The sequence below is a fragment of the Crotalus tigris genome, unplaced genomic scaffold (assembly GCF_016545835.1).
Source record: "Crotalus tigris isolate CLP2741 ecotype Arizona unplaced genomic scaffold, ASM1654583v1 scf7180000017546.9332058, whole genome shotgun sequence".
Taxonomy (NCBI): Eukaryota; Metazoa; Chordata; class Lepidosauria; order Squamata; family Viperidae; genus Crotalus; species Crotalus tigris.
In genome coordinates this window covers 5031249-5052275 of record NW_024096465.1, presented here as the reverse complement: position 1 = coordinate 5052275, position 21027 = coordinate 5031249, and the positions used below count along the sequence as shown (strand labels likewise).

The 21027-nt window shown below is 40.7% G+C and overlaps 1 long non-coding RNA gene across 1 annotated transcript in view; it reads left to right on the top strand.

The window, feature by feature from the left end:
- Nucleotides 1–21027, top strand: part of LOC120304794 — a 42649-nt gene extending 21622 nt beyond the window's left edge. The window contains exon 2 of the long non-coding RNA XR_005555833.1: nucleotides 19686–21027. This is a non-coding gene — a long non-coding RNA (uncharacterized LOC120304794). The remainder of the gene's footprint in view (nucleotides 1–19685) is intronic.

Sequence of the window (21027 nt, the reverse complement as noted above, 5' to 3'; positions counted from 1 at the left end):
CTATAATTCTGTGTGTGGGTGTAGTGGTATAAAAAATCATGATGAGTGGTCATGCCTGTGCGATTAAAGTTCTGTTTCTTTTTAGGTGTGATACATATGACAAATAGGAAAGAATTAAATTACATGGATATGGCTGCTGAGATAGTATAGGCCCTCCTGCTTGAGTAGGGAGCTGGACTAGAAGACCTTCAAGGTCCCTTCCAATCAGTAGTGTGATTCAAATATGTGAACAACCAGTTCTCTGTGTGGATGCCACTTCCGGAAATTTGTTCTGGGCCTGGGCAACAGAAAAATTAGCTACTGGTTCTGCTGAACTGGTACAAATTGGCTGAATCCCATCACTGCTTCCAGCTCTATTCTATTCTGCTATCTGATTCTTTTGATTTTTCCCTGCCAGTGTAAAATTGAATGAATATTTTTCAACTTGTTCAAGACAAAGTCTTTAGCTTATGACTGATCATGTGTCTCGCATTCAAGAGATTTCTAGTTTATAAATTACTGGGAAATTCAATCTGTACAACCAATAATGACCTACATGGATCAATGGGGTAACTGAATCTTAGCTTTTACTGTTTCTATTAACCTCAGTTGCATTTGCTTAATAAAAAAAGAAGAATACCATGGCCTGGGGATATATGAAGACCATATTTGCCTCTCCTTATAGACATGTATGTACCCATCAGCTTTGAAAAAGCCTTTAGAGGTGTGAAGGGTCCACTATCTTTTATTAAATAAAAGGGAAAAAAAGAATGCAACATATCTGAGTTGTGTTGCATAATGTATTTAATAACAGCATTCACAATTAATGTACTAAAATTCCAAAGCTTTCTATAAATACACATTACAAGCATGCTAAGTTCACTCCTAAGGGAGAGGGAGGCCAGCATTTCATATCTAGTTTCAGTGATGTTCCTTATGCTTATACAACAGGACACTGGACGAAAAAGGTTAAGGGTGTTCCAACATCCCAGTCCCAACTGTTTCCTTCCCACGGATGTTGTGGACCATATGGAATGACTACAACAGAGAGACAGAAATAGCCAGGACTCCCAAGAAATCAACAATTATTAAGGAAAGGACAATAGGAAATGCTAGACAGGGTGATTGGCGGGGAAAGGAATAAGGATATATTATGCACAAAGTCAGATGGCTGATTTAAAAATCCAGAGTTCAGTTGAGTAGCAGATGCAAAATACCTGTTGCATTTAAATTATTTAAGAGTGTGTATTGCAATTATGCAAATAGGTTAGGTCAGCATCAGAAATTGCCAGTGATTGATTGATTGATTGATTGATTGATTCCTTCCTTCCTTCCTTCCTTCCTTCCTTCCTTCCTTCCTTCCTTCCTTCCTTCCTTCCTTCCTTCCTTCCTTCCTTCCTGCCTTCCTTCCCTACTTACTTATTTAATTTAAGTGGTGGAGTCAGAGAGATTTTCAGGGGACACAAAAAGGGGATTAGACAAAGGGGACCTGAGATTATAGGATATTCACTCTTAAGGCAAAGAGATATAGAATTCTCCAGCATGATTGGATGGAGAACCCACGGATGGGTTGTCTTAATCTATCTGCTCCAATTAGACTAAGTCTGAAATTTAGTACCGCCCCCTCTGTGCCAACTGCACCCCAGTTTTAGACTTAGTCTCTTTGCCCCAAGACGCGTTTTGTCTTCGCTCCTGGAGCAGAAGACTGTTTAATTCTATTTAATTACTTAGCTCAGGCTATTATTATTATTTGTTATTTTATTATTGATTCAGAATCGATTATATCTAGAAGAAAGATCAATTATCCCAGTCTGAAGCCTATTCAGGCTGACAGACTCACAATCCTCTCCCTCTGGGGGGGGGGAAACTTTTCCCTTCTTTGTTTTCCTCAGTTAGGGACAGCAAGATCAAACCTTTGATTTAGGTCGTTTTCAGAGCCTCATCAAGCCTGGAGGGAGCCTTCCCAGGTCCCTCGGCCCCAGCAGAGAGCAGCAGGTGAGAATTTGGGCGCGGCCCAATTTTCGGAGCCGGGAGGGCCTGTCAGGCCTTGGACGACAGCTTTTCCAGCCGGCCTAATCACATGCCACCAGCTGCTTTAGGAGCCCAGGCGATTCACCTGAACGAGGGCTCGTTGCAGCTTAGACCCTAGGCCTCAAGGCCTTCTCCCAATTTTCGGAGCCGGGAGGGCCTGTCAGGCCTTGGACGACAGCTTTTCCAGCCGGCCTAATCACATGCCACCAGCTGCTTTAGGAGCCCAGGCGATTCACCTGAACGAGGGCTCGTTGCAGCTTAGACCCTAGGCCTCAAGGCCTTCTTCCAACGGCCGTTTTTTAGGGCGCGAAATTGGCGGCCGCCATTTTGAATTGCCTCCCAGCAGCCATTTTGGGTGTGGCTGAAGCCCCCGGCGGCCATTTTGTATGTGGTTGAGGCCCTCGGCGGCCATTTTGTGAGTGGCAGAAGTCACTGGCGGCCATTTTGTGGGTGGCTGAAGTCGCCGGCGGCCATTTTGTGTGGGGCTGAAGCCTCGGCGGCCATTTTGAGTGTGACTGAAGTCACTGGCGGCCATTTTGTGGGTGGCTGAAGTCACCGGCGGCCATTTTGTGTGGGGCTGAAGCCTCGGTGGCCATTTTGAGTGTGCCTGAAGTCATTGGTGGCCATTTTGTGTGTGGCTGAGGCCAGACTGCCTGGAACTTTCTTCTGAAGGCAGTATTACATCATCGGTGGCAGGATCGTCGAGAGAGCAGGTTCGACTGGGGAGGGCCGGATCGATCCCAAGTGATCGGGGTGCCCATTAACTCCCTGCCCATCCCCCTCTTGGGCTGAAGTATCTCTGTAGACTCCCTTGGTGAAGTACAGCGCCGAGGGGGGCGTTTTGCCAAGGTTGAGACCAGAGCAACTCATCATGGCAGAGAAAGGCAGCGAGCCGGCCAAGAGGAGTCGCCAATCAGAGGCAAGTGGTAAGAGCACCACCAAGCGAGCCCGGCCAAGCAGGGAGCCACAGAGGGAGGAAGGGTGCCAAAGACTGAGAGCGGCCTCTCCAGATCTGACAGACATGATGGGAAGGTCTATTTTGGAGCCCCTTTCTTCGTACAGTGCCTCAGCCCCAGGGGCCTGGTCTTCCCCCAGGGGAATTCCTGAGTCAGATTCAAACCTAACAGTGGCTTCAGGGAGGGGTATAACCGGTCAGGACACCTCAGGGTCCCAGGCCACATTCACTCCCACTGCAGCAGGACTTCGCCCTCCTGAGAACCAGGCCCTGAACCCAAACCTCCTCCAGTCCATGATAGCCCAGGCTGTGGCTCAATTTATGGCCTCCAACACCACAGACACCCCCCCAGGCCACGTATCATCCACAATCTCCAGATTTGATGGAGGATCCCTCATCGGATTTGGAATCTACAGGGGCTGAACAATCTGGCCTGATTTTGTTTGAGGACGAGGGCATCACTCCCTCTGACCCCACCCCTCCTGTCGGTCTCTTTGACCATTCATTCTTTAATTCCCTGCTACTCAGGGCCTGCACTAGTGCAAACCTCCCCCAAGAACAGGAGACCCCACCTCCAGGGGTCCCCACGCCATATACACCAAGCCCTCAGTCTCGCAGAACAATATTCCCTGCCCTCCCCTTTTTCTGAATATAGTTCAAGAACAATGGGAGAACTTAGGATCCTTCTTAAGCCCCGGTGCAGTAGAGAGAACATTATTCAATGTTGCCCGTTCCCTGGCCTCCCTATTGGAGATTCCTGAGATTGATGAGCCTTGAACTCATTGTCTCCCAATGTTAACATCCCTGGGGACATAAATGAGGCACTTAGGGCGGAGGATAAAAAGATTGACTCCGCATTGCGTAGTTCCCATCTGGCATCAGCCTGGGCAACAAGGGCGGCAATGTCCATGGCCTTCTTCGCTAGGGCTTCAGCCCTTGGGTTACATGAGCTCCAGGACAGGATCCCTCCAGACCAGCTCAGAGCTCACCAAAATCTGGGTAAGTTAGTGGCTACATCCCAGTACCTAGCCGACGCTTCTCTGCACATGGCTAGATACACTGCCAGACCATCGCTGCAGACATCTCAGCACGAAGGTTCCTTTGGCCCAGGAATTGGCGAGCAGACACCAAGACCAAGTGGCGTCTGGCCTCTAAACCTTACACAGGTGGACATCTCTTTGGTAAGGCACTAGGACCATACTTAACTGAAGGTAAGGACAAACGTAAAACTCTGGTTAACTCATGTCACAGAGCAGTTACAGGAGGCTGCCTTTCGACCAGCTCCATCCTGGGACTGGGCCCAGGCATCCCTCTATTCCTTTCAGAGACAAGAACGACAGCAGGATCGTTCAGCATGCAGAAGCAGACCACAGATCCAGGCCAAGCGGCCCCTTCAAGACCGAGGGGCCGTTCCTCTGAACGAGGCAAGTGACCTCACAGTCTCACTTCCCATAGGAAGCCAGCTGGCCCCTTATTCCAGCACTTGGGCAGTCACCACTACAGATGCCGGCTGGTCCCTTATTCCAGCACTTGGACAGCCATCACTACAGATGCATGGGTGTTAGACACTGTCAACAGGGTTTGAGACTAGAAATTGTTCTCAACCACCTGACAATTCCGCTCTTGCCCTATCCCAACGAGCAGGTCCAGGGCTGACTTTATGTCAGATGCCATAGCTCATTTATTACAAATACGAGCAATTGAACCAGTACACAAGACCAAGAAGGACGAAGGTTTTACTCAAACCTCATCGTCATCCCTAAGACTTGGGGGGCTGGAGGGCAATCTTAGACTTGAAAGGTCTAAATCTTACTTGAGGTATAAGAAGTTTAAGATGCAACCACTTCAATCAATCCTGGCCAGCATCAGGCAAGGTGACTTTCTTACCTCAATAGACCTAACTGAGACATGTTTCCTAACCACCGCAAATTCCTCAGATTCAGCTATGCCCATTACCAGTACAGAGCCCTACCATTTGGCCTCTCATCGACACCGAAGGTATTTACAAGGTACTGGCAGTGCTCGCAGCCCACCTTAGACAAATTCCAATCAGAATTCAATGCTATTTAGATGACATACTAATTCAGTCATCATCATTCCGAAACGCTCAGTCAGACCTCGCCCTAGCCATCAAGGTCTTTCAGGAGCACGGGTTTTCTGTTAATTTCCAGAAAAGTCATACAACAACCCGGCTCCTCCATTTGGGCGCTGTTATAGACACGGACAATTGTACGGTCTACCTATCTCAGGACCGAAGGAACTCTATTCAGACTCTTGTATGTCGGATCCTAAGGGCCAGAGTAATCACATTGGCCTCCGTATCACAGCTACTGGGGAAGACGGTGTCCTGCGTGCAAATTGTGCCATGGGCATACCTCCATGCCAGAGAATTACATGGCTTCTCCTTCCATTTCAGAGACTTGAACTCCCTTCAATGGTGGGACTCCCCGGCGCTGTCACGGGGAGCAGTATTAGAACCAGACAGGATTACCATTACCACAGATGCAAGCCTGTTTGGGTGGGGGCACACCTTCACACGCACTGGGCTCAAGGTCGGTGGTCCAAACAGGACCTAAGGAACAATATAAACTGGCTGGAACTCAGAGCCATACATATGGCCCTAAAGAGATTCACCGATATAGTACAGGGCCAACATGTCCTGATTTTAACCGACAACATTACAGCCAAGGCCCATGTCAACAGACAAGGGGGGACAAGGTCCAGGCCTCTCATGCAGGAGGCCAAATTGCTGGGGTCCTGGGCGGAACTGAATCTTCCCTCCATCAGGGCGGAGTACATATCCGGAGTGACCAACCAGCAGGCGGACTCACTGAGCAGAGCAACCGTGGATCATTCTGAATGGCAACTGGATCCGAAGGTGTTCAGAGAGATCGTGGACAGGTTTGGTTCCCCAACCTTAGACCTTTTGCCTCCCCCACCAACTCACAACTTCCCAGATTCCTTTCTGGGTTCCCACCTCCATCAGCAGAGGGAACAGATGCACTCCGCAGTCCCTGGCCCAGGGAACTGCTCTGTGCCTTCCCTCCTCTGCCGTTTCTTCCTGCCACGATCAGGAAGATCCTTCGCGAACGAGCAGAGGTCCTCCTGGTTGCGCCGCATTGGCCGAGACGCTCTTGGTCGCCGACCTGATGGAGCTCTCCGTATCACCTCCATGGAGGATCCCAGCAAATCGCATCTCCCACATTCAGGGGGAACTACGCCATCCAGACCCTCAATGACTCCAGTTAACCGTCTGGCACTTGAGAGGCAGGCCTTAGGCTGAGACTCATATTCGTCAAGGGTCATAGCTATGATTCAGCAATCCAGGTGACCCTCGACGAATAGAATATACGATGCCACATGGAGAGACTCCTGTAATTGGTGTTCAGTTCGAAAAATTGACCTTTTGGCGGTTTCAATGCCAGTTATCTTGGAGTTCCTGAGGGATGGTCTAGACAAAGGGCTTTCCACAAGCACCATCTGCAGGCAGGTAGCATCACTTGCCACAGTTATTTCCTGTGGCAATGAATCCTTAACACATTACCCTATGATACGCTCCTTCCTAAAAGGAGCTAACAACGTCAGACCATCAACTGTACATAGATACCCCTCGTGGGATCTTCATCAGGTTTATAGGTTCTTGTTTCGCACCCTTTGAACTATTGACACTGGTTTGTTTAAACAGTTATCGATGAAGGTGGCATTTCTTGTTGCTGTAACTTCAGCGAGAAGGATATCTGAACTGGCTACTCTTCAGTGAGGAAGGACCTGTGTACATTCCATAAGGACAGGGTAACCCTTAGGCTAGGCCCCTCCTTCGTGCCTAAGGTCAAGTCCTTGTATCCTAAATCTCAGGAAATAGTTTTGCCGGACTTCTGTCCTAACCCATCTAATGAGATAGAGGTTCAGTGGAACAAATCGGATGTGCGCAGGGCTTATATTGTTATATACAGAGAACCTCATCTTTCCACAGAACAGAGGCTCTGTTTGTGTACTATCACCCTTCATCACTAGGTCAGAAGGTTTCTTCAACCACAATACGCAGGTGGATTAGAGTTTGTATTTCTCTGGCATACCAGTCTCAGTCACTGCGAGATCCCAGGCATATCACGGCCCATTCCACCGGGGGGCAGCTACTACAGCTGCTTCGTCTACTCAGGCCTCCGTAGAGGGAATTTGTAGAGCAGCAACATGGGCATCGCCCTCTTCCTTTGTCTGTCACTACAAGAGGGATATATATGCATCTTCTACGGCTTCATTTGGCCGCAGGGTCCTAGAACACGCATTAACATTGGGTGGGAACCAGGCCCAATCTAATTCCCCACCCTAGGGACACAGGGCTTTGGTATGTCCCATCCGTGGGTTCTCCATCCAATCATGCTGGAGAAAGGGGCGTTGTCTTACCTGAACGCCTTTTCTCAGCATGATGATGGAGAATCCACTCCCTCCCATTAGGTCAGTTGGCCTGGTCCCCATTTGTTCAGACGCGTCGGACTAAAGTCTGGGTATCGCCTTAGCCTAAAACTGGGGTGCAGTTGGCACAGAGGGGGCGGTACTAAATTTCAGACTTAGTCTAATTGGAGCAGATAGATTAAGACAACCCATCCGTGGATTCTCCATCATCATGCTGAGAAAAGGCGTTCAGGTAAGACAACGCCCCTTTTACAAAGTGTAGTCCAGAGGTCAAGTGCAAAGCTAAAATATTGAAGCTACTATAAAAAGTCAGGGGTGAGATCTATAAGCAGCTGTATGACTATTCCAGCTGGCTGTTTCACAGAAGTCTGTGATTGTGGTATTTTTTTTTCCCCAAGTGAGTTCTACCTGACTTTCATCTAATATACTGCCAGTAAAATTGATTGATTTTTTTCTATTGCCATCATGTTTAGAACAACTATTTGAGGAATGTCAATCACCAGAAATGTCAGTTTAAATACTATGGTATGCATCAACCAATCAATCAAGAAATAAATTTACTCACCAAGAATGCTCAGCATCACCTGGACTGAGTTGACAAGCTTTGATTTGGCTCTCGTGCTTCCACCATGCCTCTTTAGATATGATTTGAAGTTCATAATAATATAGATAATTCTAGATTATCATCTTGAATTGTACCATTATCAATTTTTAATGACGAGACAGGATTTTATCTACTAAGAATAGGATTTGGAGAGATTTTCCATGTTCTATGGCAGCGTTCTGAACTGCTGAAAGTTTCACAAATTAATAGAGAGGAGCACTTTGCTTTTCCATTCCTGGTTTCTTAGAAACCATGGAAAGAAATGCAGGGGCATCTCTAGTGACAGTAAGAGGCTTCAAAATGGAAATATGACAGGCAATCAAAACTCTATGCCTTGTTAATGTGCATTGCATGAATGTAAAAAACAACACTTTGCCCAGTCATGTCCACCACATGGAAGCCAATAACCATAGTTGTGGACACCCCTGATAGGAAGGTTAGTTAGACATAAATTAGTGCAAAAGTGATCCATCGTAGTAATCCTACCACTCAGTAGTCAGTGGTAACTTAGGAATTTAATAATTAAGATACAGGGCTGGAAGTAAGAAAACCTAGATTCAAACCTATAGCGTTCATTCATATAGCTATAGCATTCGTTCTATGACCCTTGGGCTTATTGAGAACCTTCAATTCTAACTAAATTTGAACCTGATTAATTTCGTGAGATCAGCCAAGATAAGAATAAGAGAATTAATTTTCAGACTTAATCTTCACTCTTCTTCTTCTTCTTCTTCTTCTTCTTCTTCTTCTTCTTCTTCTTCTTCTTCTTCTTCTTCTTCTTCTTCTTCTTCTTCTTCTTCTTCTTCTTCTTCTTCTTCTTCTTCTTCTTCTTCTTCTTCTTCTTCTTCTTCTTCTTCTTCTTCTTCTTCTTCTTCTTCTTCTTCTTCTTCTCCTCCTCCTCCTCCTCCTCCTCCTCCTCCTCCTCCTCCTCCTCCTCCTCCTCCTCCTCCCCATTAGAATTAGAAGCTTCATTCCACAAAACAATGCAACTTGCTCATCAAAAACCTATAAAAATATTAAACTGATAACACTTCCCTATGTATTACGTTACATGCCACCAGCTTCAACAATATTTAATTTGTTTTGAGGCGCAATGATTACTTTGTAGAAGAAGGAAGGTATTTTAGCTGTTGTCCATGGTGAGAATGATTTGCCTTGTGATAAAATTTTTCAGATAGAGCCAGTCTGGAATAATGCTTAAGATGCTGGCCTAGAAACTAAGAGACCATCAGATCTAATCCCATTTTAACCATGAAAGCTGCTGGGTGACTTTTGGCCAGTCAGTCCCTCTTAGCCCAACCTACCTCAAAGAGTTATTATGGCAAGCAAAATAAGAGGAGGAACGAGTATCAGATATCTTTGTTAGTCTTGGGTTATTTATAAAAATAATAAAGGTGGGATAAAAAAATCTAAAAACAATTATCTCCCAAGACTGTTTAATTGGCCATCTCCCAATTGGGAGCCCAAGAAATCTGCCTGCTGCCAGATAGTGAGAGTCCTGGCTATTCAGTGAGGGCAGAGTATTGGAAATCAGTAGCACTGTGTATGTTGATTTTCTATTTCTAATGTACCCAAACCCCTGCTGTCAATCTCCCTCAAGTCAACAGGCAACAGTATTATTTACTGGGTGTGAAAATCTCTTTCATTTTGCAGCCATTTTCAAATTAGTCAGGTTGGTAGTTTGCTAGTTAACTGACAAGTCAAAATTTCTTGAGTGCATATTGCTAATTTTCTTATGTTTAGTGTATTTACAATTTCTATTATTTTTACTAATTCTTGTTCTTCAGGCTTGAAGAAGGTGTGAGAAAAGCGGTCATGTGAATTTGTAATACATGCCTCCAGCAGGGCACTTTACCATTATGCACAAGTTGCATCTGGATAATTAATCAGATGATGTTAGTTTCTGAGAAAATGGCCAAACCTCTTATATAAAATAAATTGGCTTCTATAGTGCATGAATGAATACCAAGCCAATTAAATATTGTTTAATGAAGCATTACTCAGAACATACTATTTCCCCAAATGCCTCATTTTTAATTGTTATTTATTTTATTTTGTTGCCAACTAAATTTGGAAGACACATTGACATATTTCTAATATATAGAAATGCTTTTATATTGTACATGCTTTCAACTATACTTTTTTCTAGCAAGCCTGTAAATGATAAATATTCTCACATTTTTATTATGGAACCAGAAAACTAAGGAAATATCTACTATTTTTTCTCATAATTACAAATACCAGATGGAGATTTATAATCAATATGCTTATTGTATTTAAATCTACATTCAAATGAAATTCAGTTTTATCCAGGATAATTTGTTCTTCTTCTGTAAGAAATAATTGCCCATTATCTACCTATGATGTTAGACATTTTTAAAATTAATTTCTCAATCCATGAGTCCCAGTCTCCATAAAAACATCTACTGTTAAAATATTTTGTTCCATTTTGTATTAACGTGTCTAAACAGAGTATTCATCTCCTTTAAATAAACTTTAGTTTCCTCTGGTTCCATTGTCCAATATTTAAAGACCCTTCTTATCAGGTTATCTTTCCAGCCAACCAAAACAGTTGCAAGTTTCCACAGGAAAGATTAATATATTTAATTACAAATTATCATTTCAGCTGGACCTCTAATCCATTTTTAACTTTCCAAAATCATAACTTTAAACCTTTTGCTTTATTTATTAAAATATTAAAACATTTTTCTTGAATCCTTAAATATATATGTTATGTTTCTTTTCAAAGAAGAAAGAAACTAAGATTGATTTTTTTATTTTTAGCCCCTCAGCTTAGCCCATTACAAAAATATCTGTTCTTGAGATCTATTCACCCACTCTCTTTGATCCTGAGAGATTTCTCAGTCCAGGTCCTGCATCCATCCATAATCCCTAGTGTAGGCAGTATCCCAGTCAATCAGGGACATCCGGTTTGCCATGAATCATTATCAGAGGTTCCAGTGTCAGTTTTTACAAGATAGTCAGAAGAGGCTCCAAGGGCCACATAAATTAGTCTTGCATGTGGCTGTAGAGTGACAGGGTACCCATCATACTTATTTTTCACCATAATGCAGTTTCTTTTGACTTCACACAATATCTGAACATAGCGCGTCATAGTTTTAAAACTATGGTATAGGGCAATGTTTCTCAACCTTGACAATTTTAAGGCATGTGGACTTCAACTCCCAGAATTCCACAGCCAGCATTGCAGGCTGTGGAATTCTGGGAGTTGAAGTCCACATGCCTTAAAATTGTCAAGGTTGAGAAACACTGGTATAGGGTATGATATTTATAAAGAGGTAATTATTATAGTGATTATTGTTATGGTCACTAAACAGTACATCTCAATAAAAGCTATGATATCAGTGTAATGATAAAATAATAAACAATAAAGCACTGTACAAATTGATAGTAAAAAGAATAGAACTAAGGAAAGATAATTAAATTTTGATTGGTTCTGTGGGCAATAAAAATAAATGTAACAACATATAAAATGATTGAATGTTATGGTAGGATAGTAAATAATGTAGATAAAATGAGTCTGAATGGCTGAGAACTTGACTAAATGGTAAGGCTATGAAACAAGTACATTATAAAGCAGGGGTGTCAAACTCAATTTCATTGAGGGCCGCATCAGCACTGTGGTTGCCCTAAGAGGGGAGGGTGGGTGTGGCCAGGGTGGGTGCAGCCTACTGGGTGGATATGGATGGAGTGGGTGTAGCCTACTGGGTCAGCGTGACCAGCTCTACATCATTTGCCTCAAGGGTGCCTGTGGGGACCTGGGCAGGAATGGGATAGATCTGAGGGTCTCTGGCAGAAGGGGTGGGACTAGGGCAAGTGCCAAGTCATGGTCCACTGGAGGAGCCTCACTGTTCCTCTCAGGTCATGCGGGGGGGGGGGGCTGGATGGTGATACAGGCTGATTTTATGTCTGAAGGAAGAGATAACCAGACATGCAACAACAGACTTAATAGTTTGTTCCCGATATCAATCCTAATCCAGTACTTCTTAAGGAAGACAGTTTCCATATATAGCAGTAAGTCCTCAAAAATGCCCAGTCATCTTTTAATCATCCCATAGCATTAGTTGTATTGGTCTGCTTTTGCCTTCCTTCTTTTTTTGGCCAAGATCATGAAGAAGTATGTCAATATAATAAAAATGTGATATGTCATTTGTTTGAGGATGTTGTAGGATAATATACTGAAATGTCTCCCAGCAGTCAATCCATGAGTGTTCATCTCTCTCTGTAAAAGAAGACAAGCTGTAGTCCTTTAAACTCTTTAACTATGGTGCTCCAATTCCTATAGCACCTCTAGATCTACAGCTAATTTTTTAAGTTTGTTTCCACAGAATGAAGAATTTTTTCTCTTGCAACTCTCTGTTGCTCATTATGCTTTTGATACTGAATAAAGGATGGATAGATTGATTGATAGACAAACTCTTATTTGTTGGGCTTATGTCTTACCTTTCAATCAGGAATTAAAGGCCATATACCGAGAGCTTTTTTTACACAGCTATAAGGTAAGTGGGACTGAGATAGATTGTCTAAAAGTATCAGACATGGTAATGTCTTATAGGGAAAGCTAGTTATTAATGCACTTGACCAGATACATACCTAAGGTTAGCAACACAATAATTTCTGTACCAATGCAAAACATATTCTTTCCCCCAAAGAACAAAAGCTTATTATCATTCTTTACATACAGTATCTAGGACCAACATCCAACAATGTGATGGAAGACTGCAAAAATATACAGTATATTCTCTTTTCACAGAATGCACTGTTTATCAACACTTCACCTTTCCCCTTATTCATGTCAGGGACAGTACGGAATTTTTGAATGAGGATTTGGAGAGAATTTTGCATTAGAGAAGGGTGAAATAGATGAAATGTACCCTGAAGGATTATGAATTTGGTACTAGATTCCCTGTCCTATATGAAGAAGACAATTTTGCCACAATTATTAATGCACGAATGGCATGTATGCTGGTGTAATATAATGTGTTATATGTGGACCATCTTTGAAAATGTCTGGAAACTTCAGCTAGTGTTGTAGATCCTGATTGTTAGGCTGAAGAGAAACAGTGGCATCAAAGGGGTGGGATAAAAAGTTAAGATGATACAAAATGAACGAGAACGTTAACCACACCTCACAGCTTTCACCTCAATATTTGATAGCTCCATCCCCAGTACCTGATCCTGAAGACAAAAACAATAATAATGCATGACTCATAACACTGGCAGTGCATTAAAAGTACTCTCTTCAGATTTTAAAACTTGAAAACTATTTTAAGGCCAAGTTACTGAAGGAGCATCATCACCAGCATGAACTTGTGTTACATTTTGATATAAGTGATGAATGCTCTTTTTATATGTTCATTTTTCAGGGCTTCATACTTTATGCACATCAGAAGCACTTTCAAATTTTAGACATATAACCTTTAATACTGACCAAATAAAAATAGGTCATAAAAGCATAACATGTGCAAAAAGTATGTAAAATGAATAGGATTAAAACCAAATGACATTAGTCCAGTATCAGGTCATGTTGACAGTTCTACTGATAAGGGAGGAGACCTTTGCTATATAGCAATAGCACTTTAACCTATCTCTCTAAGCAGTTTACAGAGTCAGCCTATTGCCCGCAATAATCTGGGTCCTCATTTTACCAACCTTGGAAGGATGGAAGGCCGAGTCAATCTTGAGCCAGTCAGGATTAAAGAATTGAACTCCTGCTGTTGTGAGCAGAGTTAGCCTACAATACTGAATTCTAATCACTGTGCCACCATGGCTCTATATAAGTCCCAAAAGGTGGAACAATTAGGTTTCATTATCATAAACTTTCATAAAAGTATGAAAGATTTCATTCTAACTCTTCTGAATTTTATTGGATTGTTGAGGTAGTTAGCTTAGATTTAAATGCTGGCTTGCTTTTCGAAGTAGGCATTTCACCAATGCTTGCTACTTTATTATTTCATAGGCTTAGAGTATTGTTTTGAATTTTATTGATTCAAAACCCTCGAGAGAGATTTTTGTCCTTAAAAGTAACAGAAAATATTTAAAATAAATTTCTTTTAAATCTGCAGTAGCCATCTTTAAGGATTTTGACAGAGCAATTATTCATCACCTTGTTTTCACTCCAGCCATTTGCTAATATCCTCTCTCCAAGATTTACCAAAGATGACAAATGAATCTTAGTCTACAGAAATCTAATTCCTTCCAATGACTGTGATACCTTATACGAATTGATAATCAGACAGATGGAAAGATAAATAATTCAGAGGAGAAATTACAGTCCATAAGAACAAGCTAACAATGAGAACAAGCTAATAAATAGTACAACAGATGCATACATGCCCTATGTTATTAGAGATTATCCAGCCTTGCACTATTTTTAGATCATTCTTACTTTTGTTCAGTTTTATACTGAAATGTGAAAAGTCTGATCCAGATAGCAAAGTGACCAGTAACAATTCTTAGTGAAATGCTAATGCCTGAATTAGCAAAATATTTGAACATTAGTACGTCAGCTATGCTTGTATTTGTCTAAACCGATGCCTATAAAAGAGCAATAAGCTATATTTGTTTAATAATGGAGAGATTATTCCATAACACTGAGCTGCAGAAAATCAAACTGAACTGCAATGTGATCTTGATCTAAAACTGATGTTTATCTTACAGACACATTCCAAAATAGCATTCATTTATTGTAGCTTTGTGGCTCAGCCTCTCATGCTATTATATTAATTCAGTAGTACTAATTTACTAAGCTGTGTGGGTATATTTGTATAGATTTAGAAAATCAGTAAGGAGGAACCATGGCAGTGAAAGGCTAACTTGGGAGGGGGAGCTCTTTCCCCAAAACTAAGAATGATTTAGAAAAACTAAAAAAAAACCAGTGCCAAATTCCTCCCCTAAATAATTAATCAAATAACAAACGGGGGAACAATGGAATGATTAAAGCCTTAGTGAAGTAAAAATGTACAATTTTGAAGATCAACATAGCCAAACATGGTAAAGTACGGATGACTCAGGTTAAGAGCCCAGTGATATGCAGACCTTAGTTTGTGTGTGTTTTCTTCCATCCTTCATATAAACCTATTTAAAAATGGAAACTTAAGATTGAAAATAATGCAAAACAGTGGGTCAAGAGGTGGAGCTCCAGCATGTGTATTTTATTCATTATTTTCAATATAAATACTTAAAATAAGGTGTTCATAGCACAGTCATATGCAAAATAATGCTTCGTGACTTCCCTAATTTAGGAAACATTTTATTGATTGGTTTTATTGGAACAAGTGGAGTTAGTCACCCTGTGGATCTATGCAAATTGCCCAATGATCTGTTCTTGGTTTACTTTCTACTTATCATGATAACGGTAATATGACATTAAAATAACCAGAAGGAAATAGATTTCTTCACTCTGGACAAAATGGTGAAATAAAAATTGAAACAATAACAATAACTAACTAACTCAACAATTGTCAATAAGAAAGACAAAAAGGTCTGGATAGTGGATGTGGCAGTACCTGGAAACAGAAGAAGAGAAGAGAAAGAACGGAAGAAGATTAACAGAATATAAAGACCTGCAAATAGAACAACTGTAGTAAAAGAAAGGAGTAGTACCAATAGTAGCAGGTGCTTAGGGTGCCATCCCAAAACATTTAGAGCACTACTTGAACACCATTAGCATGGATAAATGATGTCTGCATCTGTCAGTTGCAAAAGGCAGCATTGCTTGGAACAGCTTATATCCTGCGACAATAGCTGCCTGTCCCAGATGCTCGAGAAGGACACTATAGGCGGACAAAAATACCAAATGCAGTCAGAACATCTGGCTGACTGCAATGAACCATAATAAAAGGCAATACATACCATTATGCCAAAATTATTGTTTGTGAGAAATATGACATTCCTTTTATTTATGTGAAAAATACTTATAGTAATATGGTATCCATCTGAGTCAGGCATCCACAACTAGAGTTTGACTGTACCAAGAAGCCTTGCCTGAAAGTCAGTATTTGGTTTCTCCTTCAATTAGCTTCACCAGATAGTAGATTTCAGTGGTCTTGTGTCCGTTCTTTACCTGGCTCTTCACTGCTGCATGTTACTTGTCTTCTACTCTACTCCCTTCTGGGAATAAAATTCAAAATAACATTGACGTACTTGCTTGACATATAGCTCTCTAAGGTATTTTTTTCTTTTTTATTATTCTCTGCACCACACAGAATATAAGAAATAAATGATATAAAGTAGCTGATGACTCTGGATACCCTTCCTCATGAGAACTGTGGGGCAATGTGGTCAAAAGAAAAATTGAATAGGAATGTAGACTGGATTTAGCAGGGGTTGCAGAGACAGAAATGCAGAAAAATTCCCATAGTGCAGTTTCTCTTTCTCTCTCTGAGAAAGAAAGCTGGGCAACTGTTCAGATTGTCGTTGACCACAGATAGTCCTTGATTATAAGAGTAATGAAGCCTGCTCATCACGGTGATAACTCATAAACTTGGTTGGTCATGTGACTGATCTGATTTTATGATTTTTTTTAAAGCAGTTGTTAAGTAAATCACCATGATTGGAAATTCATATGAACCAATGATTTATTATGGGTTCAGTTTTGTGAAAATTGAAAGTAAGTGCAAGTTTTCAGCAAAACCATCATAAAACATGGTTACATAACTGCAGGACTCTGCAAATGGTCATATGTGTAGCCTGGTTGTCAAGCGCAGTCATGTGACTGTGGTGGGGTCCAACCTTAGTACCCTCGAGGTAGGTCTGTTGCAACTAGAATAGAATAGAACTTTGGAGGTCTTTTAGTTCCGCTCTCTTCTCAAGCAGGAGAACCTATACCATCTCAGACAAGTGACTATCTAGACTCTTCCTAAAAATCTCCAGTGAGGGAGCACCCACGATTTCTGGAGGCAAGCTGTTCCACTGGTAAATTGTCTTCACTGTCAGGACTTTTCTCCTTATTTCCAGGTTGCTTCTCTCTTTGGTCAGTTTCCAACTATTGTTTCTTGTCCTGCCCTCTGGTGCTTTGGAGAATAGTTTGATGCCCTCTTCTTTGTGGCAGCCCTTCAAATTCTGGAATACTGCTTTCATGTATCCCTTATTTCTTCTTTTCTTTAGACTAGCCAAACCCAAGTCCTGCAGCCGTTCTTCATATGCTTTAGTCTCCAGGTCTTTAACTATCTTAGTTGCTCTTCTCTGAATTTTCTCCAAACTCTCAACATCCTTTTTGTGATATGGTGACCAAAATTGGCTGCAGTGTTCCAGGTGTGGTCTCACTAGATTTTATAAAGTGTTAATAATACTTTGCGTGATCTTGATTCTATGCCTCTGTTTATGCAACCCAGGATTGTATTAGCTTTTTTGACTGCTGCTGCACACTGCTGACATCCAGGTTGTCCTCAACTTATGACCACCATAGAGCCAATTTTTCTGTTGCTAAGTGAAACATTTGTTAAGTGAGTTTTGTTCCATTTGATGACCTTTCTTGCCACAATTGTTAAGTGAATCACTGCAGTTGTTAATTTAGTATCACGGTTGTTAAGTGGGTTTCCCCATTGACTTTGCTTGTCAGAAGGCTGCAAAAGGTGATCACATGACTCTGGGACATTGCAGCCGTCATAAATATGAACCATTTGCCAAGCATTTGAATTTTGATCATGTGACTACAGGGATGCTGCAGTGTTGTAAATGTGAAAAATGGTCATAAGTTCCTTTTTGAACAATCACTAAATAAGCTGTTGTAAGTCGAGGACTACCTGTATAGTCACCAAAGTAACTTGTCTTAAGTCGAGGACTACCTGTATTCCATTCTAAGCTCCCTCCTCTGGTTTCATAAGCTTTCATAATTTCAGCAAGCATTGCATGCTTTCCCTACCTCCATATTTTTTCACAATTCCATAAATTTTGGGAAAAAAAATAAAGAACAGGGGCTTTTGGTTTCCAGTGGCAACTGCTGCTGAAAGATTTGGAAACTTTCCTGGAAGTTATGCTCTGCCTTCTTTCTAATCCAATTGGTGGAAGAATGATTCAAAAGTCTTTCTTTTCGTCAACAGAATCCTTCTCCAAAAACTGAGCAGAACAGGGTTGACAGACAGAATAATCTAAACCAGTGTCGTACTGGCTGAGAAATTCTGTGAACTGAAGTCCACACATCTTAAAGTTGCCAAGTTTGAAAAATATTGATCTAAACAGCCCCCCTTTTTTCAGGCAAATTCATAGAGTGAAATGTCACACTTTTATGGCTTTGGCCTCTTTTTCTGACTGCCTGTAATGAAAAAGCTGACCAATTTATAAAGATGAAAGCTGCTTATACCACAGTGTTCCCTCCACCACCATGTCTTGGGATCTACTAGTGTGCAGACTTGTAATACTGCCACTCAGGACTCAGGATGATTTAAGTCAACTTTATTTTAGCAATTTTAGTTAAACCCAATGTGTACCTTTCTGTCTGGGAAAATAAAAATGAATGAATGCTGCCTTGAATTATCTGTAAAATAATAAAAGTAGGATACAGATTAAATAATTAAAAATAAATACTAAAAATCTTAATGACTAAAACAACATGTCTGATGGAAATGACAATTACAATAACTCCATTGGACTTTCCAGTCTCCAGCTGGAAATATGGAAAAGCATCTCACATATCAGCACTAAATCCAAGAAATTTATTTTATTTTATTTTATTTATTATTTTATTTTATTTTATTTTATTATTTGCCACCCATCTCGTATCCAATGACTATATTTGAATAGAAGATAATATGAGTGTGGAACAGGTATACTCGAATTTAAAATTAGGTGGAAAACCTTCTTATATACTGTGAAAAAAATATACTTTGTATACTATATCCTTACTTCCATCAATACAATATTCCTGTTGAATTGCATGTCATACATTTATTCTAATTAAATAAATTATTCCAATTATTCTATTCTAATTTATTTTAATTGAAAGAACTAAAACACTGGGAAAGAGATTCAGTATTGAACTATCACCTTCATTTCCTGTCCTATGTGGTGTTATTATTCTGTAGTAGCACATTTATTTGTCCCTAGAGTAGGGTAAGCAAAACGAATCATTCCTTAGGAGAGGTAAATCAATATTGCTTTATTGATTTGCTATGATTTATATGTGAAAAACTGGCACACTGATTCTATTCAGCACAGAAGCTACTCAACCTCAATTGTATGAACTGCAGGGCTTTTTTCAAAAAGGGTCATGTTCTCCATCTGTTCATTGCAGTGGCACAATCCTCGGTATAATACAATCCTTCAATGTTCAGCTAAATTGAAACTGTGCATGTGTATTTACATCCACATAAAGTTTTTATCCAATAATAATTACGATGCTTTGTAAACAAAGCTTCATGAATTTTACAAAGCTCAATTAGTTTTTGGTGATACTACTTCGAAATCTCTCAGCCACAGCCCAAATTTATCATATATATTGTTTTTATGGCCAGCAGATACTGTACATACATTTAAAAATTATACAGTTTTAATTTTAAAATGCAGTTCCCTGGTGCCATTGCACTTCAGAATGCAGGGACATATTTGGGAAGCACCAATATAGCTAGCATGTTTTCTGCAGTGTTTAGCAAAGAATAGAAAAGGAGCTTACAGACAATTGTATAATCAGATTCCATTCCTCACAATAACTCCATTTGCTGTGACTGTTTTCTTCTCTTTCAGAGACCGCTCTTCCTAGAAAAATCTCCAAAGCCCCTTAAATCCTCAGAATGAGTTCTCCTTGCTACTATCAGAGACTGGAGAACTGCCACAAATACCTGCCTCACATATATAAAGGTGTTCCAGTGAATTACCTTTCTAGATGAATAAAGTATCAAATTCCAAACAGCAAAAGGACGTGAATATTGTTGGATTTAGCCGTACAATTGGGAAGCTTCAGAGGAAGAACCATGACTACTTGATTGTAACAAAAATTTCTAATCTGCCCAATAGCTGAATGGATTGCAAAGTAATTAAAAGTACAGAAAATTGCTAAAACATTTGCTAGAAATAGTAATATAGTAAAAATAATAAACATCATGAATACGTCCAGAGGATACTTCAACTTGATCTGAGAAAAAAATACAGATATGTTTGGAAGGAGAGATGCTAAAGCCACTGCTGTGAGCACCAAGGTTACATCAGAGCATTAGCTCTTTTCTATTAACAAAAAACCTCAGCTGAGAAAATCCTTTTGATAATCCTTTTGGATAATTTTATCTGGCAAGGGCATCCTATTCTTCCTCATCTTTTAATACTAAACTAGAATATAAAAATATCATTGTTAGAAATTATGAGCCCAGGCAAATGGGAGGACTATTCCAATACAAATGTGAAAGATCCATTGGTGGCAGGGAAGGTGGCAGCATTCAGGCCAGTTCAAGGGAGTTTGCCACTGTCTTCCCTTCCCATCATTCCACATTTTAAGCTGACAAGGCTATTAAATAATCTTATTCTAGCCCTGGCGTGTTAGCAATGCAGCAAACTAAAACAAGGATTAGGGTTAGGGCTCATACACAGCCTTGTTAGCTTTAAGGTTACTTCTCCCATAATTTGCTGTCTCAGGCAGTTATCCTTACTACGTTTAGGGTGTGGAGTTTCAAGAAAACCCAAGATTCTGGAAAAAGGAAAGAAGAAGCAGGCACAAACACAAACAAAGGAATAAGCCAACACAAAATCTGTTCAAGCATTTTATACCTTTCTCATGAATGAAAACAAAGGATGCCAATCATACTTCTACTGTTATTCTAAGTCCAAAATTAAACTTCCAAGTTATTGAATACCACACAAGATATGATCATCACACTGGAATGCCATCCACATATGTTGGTCCATCCTCTAATGTAAAGGGATTCTTCAACTCATATTTTACATATTCTCTCAAAGAATGATGATTCGTATAATTTTATAGGGTTTTACCATTACCTGAAACACATGTTTTCTTTTCAGAAAATAAGTTCTAATTATAGCATAAAGAGAGAAAAATGCTTTGTTCAACTGAATAGAAATAAAGCACTAAACATTA